General features: G+C 49.8%; 1 long non-coding RNA gene across 1 annotated transcript in view; it reads right to left on the bottom strand.

The window, feature by feature from the left end:
* Positions 1 to 244: 244 nt before the first annotated feature.
* The window catches only part of LOC121688217, a 14,670-nt gene continuing 10,885 nt past the window's right edge, over positions 245 to 4,029 (bottom strand). The window contains exon 3 of the long non-coding RNA XR_006024530.1: positions 245 to 916. This is a non-coding gene — a long non-coding RNA (uncharacterized LOC121688217). The remainder of the gene's footprint in view (positions 917 to 4,029) is intronic.

Below are 4,029 nucleotides of genomic sequence, written 5' to 3'. Positions count from 1 at the left end.
AGGGGGGAAAAAACATCACGGCCAGGCATTCACATGCAAGCAAGAGCCAATGTATGGTCAAGTGTTCACACTGCTATATGCAGCAATTATCAGCTCCTAAACCTAGAGATTACAGCAATTTGACCACATTTTAAGAATCATTGAAAAATGTTCTGTGCACTCTCTCTCTCTCTCTCTCACACACACACACACACACACACACACACACACACACACACACACACACACACACACACAGACACACACACACATACACACACACACACACAGACACACACACACACACACACACACGCAGACACACACAGCCTTCACTACTGCTTGGAGGTGCCAGTATGGGGTCTGTGTGAGAGAGGCCGTGGGGCCACAACCCCACACAGAGCAGCAGACTCACCTACCACTGCTCCATCGCCCCGCGCCATTCTTATGCAAATGCATGTTAATCAAAAGACAAGGAGATTGTTTTAATCGGATTGGAGGCTTTCTTTTTTTCTTCCTCCGCGTCTTCTGTTGTTTTGTGTCTTGTTGGACGGGAGAGTTGATTCTTATCCCTGTTCTGCTTCAAAGTTCAGAGAACAAAACCTGCCGTGGTGGTGGTAGGGGGATGCGAGGGGGGGCCGCGATGGAGGGCTGGACGCCAGTGATTCCTGGGCGGCTTTTTGACGTCCTCGCGGTCCCCATGGCTCAGAGATAGGCTGAGGTGCAGGGAAAGCAGAGAGAGAGAGGGAAGAGAGAGAGAGAAAGAGAGAGAGAGAAGGGGAGGGACAGAGAGAGGGGGGATCTCCGCTGAGAAAGCTCGTCTGTGAAGTCGTAGGTGCTGTCTTTTTAAAAATGAGCTCATACGGGGGTGGGGTGGGGTGGGGGGGGGTAATGACAGGCCGCGCGCTTCCAGAGCCGTGGTGCTGCAGCAGGAGCTCTGAGATAAAAAAGAAGAAAAGAATGAAATAATGAGTTAAATTTCAACCAGGACACACTGGCGTCAGTCACCAAACTGTGCCAATATCACACAGCTCGTTAATACCACTGAAGAGGGGTCCTCATCAGTACTCATGCTTATCGAGAAAGGTTGGCCGTGGTTTCAGAAATTATGAAATTAATAAATCATATAACCAAATAATGGAGTAGAAGAAATTTCGGTTATGATAAACTGAAGACACTGAAAAAAATGAAACAATGAAAAATATTCAGCAAGCATATGATCTGGATAAACATAGATAAAAGGCGTTCATAGCCAGCAGAAAGCATGTGGTCTGTAAGCAGCTTGCCCCTGGTGGGTCCCAGGCATGGTGACGCCACGTGGCCAGGCACCGTCGGCTGACTTGTGCCCACGTCGCCATGGGTAGCGCGTGACGGATGCCCCTGCCGGTGCCAGTGCTCTGCGGCCCCGCCAGCGGGCCCCTAATCCCTCCTAATGGGGATTGTCATCTCGCCGCTAATTTAAACCCTCCAACCACCAGCCTCCCTCCACCTGGTGCCGCGGCTAATCCCAGTGCCGAGCGGCGCACCACAGCCCCCCCCCCCCCCACCCCCATGGCCCCCTGCCCTGCTGCCGGGCCCTGGCTTGGGGAAGAGAGAAAGAGAGAGAGAAAAAGCGAGAGAGAGAAAGCAAGAGAGAGAGAGAGAGAGCGAGCGAGCGATAGGGGGCCCTGGATTGGGGGCCCCTGTGCTGCCACTCTACTTCCTCCTCCGCCTTCAACGCAAGCCTTCAATCATGCCTCCCCTGATTGTATTAATCTTATCTGTGTTTAATTACATTTTTTTGAAGACTCTTGCCGTATGCCATCTCGCTGCACAGTGGGCCCTCGCCAAAGGCCCCTCATTTCACATGCCATTCTACTTAGGCCCCGCCGTCAAAAGCAGCTCGGCCGAGAGCCCTCGCAAGCACACTGAAGTTTACCAAAACTACCCCAACGACGACATGAGACGTTTTAAATACAAGCATTTGTGTTGTGTATTTTTGTACACTGCTCTACTGTGGTCAGACACTAAAGGTTTGGCATCACAATTCTAAGTTTTTCAAAACTGCCTTTGAAATGTCAGGCACTTAATGTTAATGTGGTTTATTTGTTTGCTTTAATGCAGGAAATAGTACAAGTGGGTTTGGCATATTTTAAGGCTCATGAAATGAGGCCCTGGCCTAAAGTGAACTCGCGGCAACATGTTCAAAGTTCTCGCTCAATCTACAATCTATAACATCATATACACTCTATAAGTATAATATTTGTTATATAACCTTTTCGTGGGAGACTATTATTTTCCACTGAGTTTATGTCAGGAAAAAAATGCTGAAAAGACAGGAAGTTAGTCAGACAAAGAGCTGGGGAGAAGAAACATTCAGACGGAGAGAGAGAGAGAGTTGGGAAGATGGAGAAGATTGCTTGCCTCTTGCTTTCCTTTGATTTTGTCAAGTGAAGGATGAAAATGTGTTGTGTTGCAGAGCAGGTGTGTTTAATTGCTCCGCAGTTAATTTCAGCGCGTCGGTGTGAGGCGGGCGCCGTCCGGATTAAATGGTAACAGAGTAACAGGTGTGCCTACGATTTAAACCCAAACCAATTAACCCATTTGAGGGAGAAAATGATTACGGGAGCAATCAGAAAATAGTCTGCTCTCTCTTTGCACCTCTTCCCCCCTCTCATCCCAAATAAACAATCAGGCAGCTGGTCAAATAAGGGGGAAAGAATTTTTGCGTGATTGCACACTATACCTCAGAATTTCCTTCAACAACCCTTTTTTTTGGCAGAGGTAACCACCCCTGGTTGGCATGCGCTCAGCTCGTCGGAGGGCATGCGTGGCACCGGTGTTGGCAGGTTTGCCGCCTTGATAACACACTCTCCTTCACAAGTAATTACAGAAGGTGGACGTTAACGTTTAGGGTCATTAAGCAGACATGTTTCCGAACATGTCAGGTAAGTGGGTGGGTGAACACATGCGTTGGTGGCAGGGGTTTTGTACATGTGTGTCTATATGTATGCATTTCTTGTACTGTATGCTCTTGTGTGCATGTGTGTGTGTGTGTGTGTGTGTGTTCAGTGGCAGTGTGAGCTTTGCTGTGAGTATGTTTGCTTGCTAAATGTACGCAAAAACTCTACTGCCTCTGCCTCTTTACATAGACGTGGAATTCGTTCCATAATAATGTGCCAAAGCCAATATGGAGGTGTGATAAAAACGGGCCTGCCCTAGATATTTACTTAGCCGACTCCTTCAAATTCGATGCGGCCCCTGTGTGTTTCATATTAGTGCGCGGCACACCCGCGGAATGCCCTATCGGGCCCTGGCGCACCCCGGTGACTGTGGTCGGTGCGCGGCGGCCAAGGGAGCCTGTGATTTGCCTTTTGCATATTCCGCCATCGGTGCGGCGTTTAAGCAGCGGACGCCGCCTCCTCGGGAGCCAGTTAAATGTAAGTCCTGGCAGACAGACGCCGAGGCCCCCGAGGCCTGCTGTCTCGAGCATCGCCCGCCTCGCCGCCACACCTCCAGCTGCCTGCTCTGCTGGGAGGTGTGTGTGTGTGTGTGTGTGTGTGTGTGTGTCTGTGAGAGAGAGAGGAAGAGAGAGTGTGTGAAAACTGATTACCGCTGCATTATAAACACACCTATTTGATGTTCAGACGTTGCGTGGTATGTTGTAGTAGGTGGCCTCTGTATGCATTACTGTGCTGCATGAGGTGTGTATTTGCAGTGTGTATGTGTGTGTGTGTGTGTGTGTGTGTGTGTGTGTCTCTCTGTGTGCATGAGCCCGTGGGGAGGAGCGCCAGGCCACAGAACACATCACACAAGGATTTTCCATGCGCATGTTGCTCTTGATGCTTCAAGTGGCGCTGTAAAATAAGTGTGTGGACAACCTGAGCTCATTTGAATAATATCTTAAGTGGGGGCAACAGAGAGATGGGATGGAGGAGAATGCCAGGGGGGATGGAGGGAGGCATGAGGAAGAGATGTGCGGATGTGGGGGAGGGGAACAAAAAAGGAGGTACAGCAAGGAGGGGTGCAGTGTCTCTCTGTCAGACAGCACTTTAAAGTCTCTCCTGTGAT

Source organism: Alosa sapidissima, chromosome 17 (assembly GCF_018492685.1).
Source record: "Alosa sapidissima isolate fAloSap1 chromosome 17, fAloSap1.pri, whole genome shotgun sequence".
Taxonomy (NCBI): domain Eukaryota; kingdom Metazoa; phylum Chordata; class Actinopteri; order Clupeiformes; family Clupeidae; genus Alosa; species Alosa sapidissima.
The sequence above is the reverse complement of the archived record's forward strand: the minus strand, read 5'-3'. Positions and strand labels throughout refer to the sequence as shown.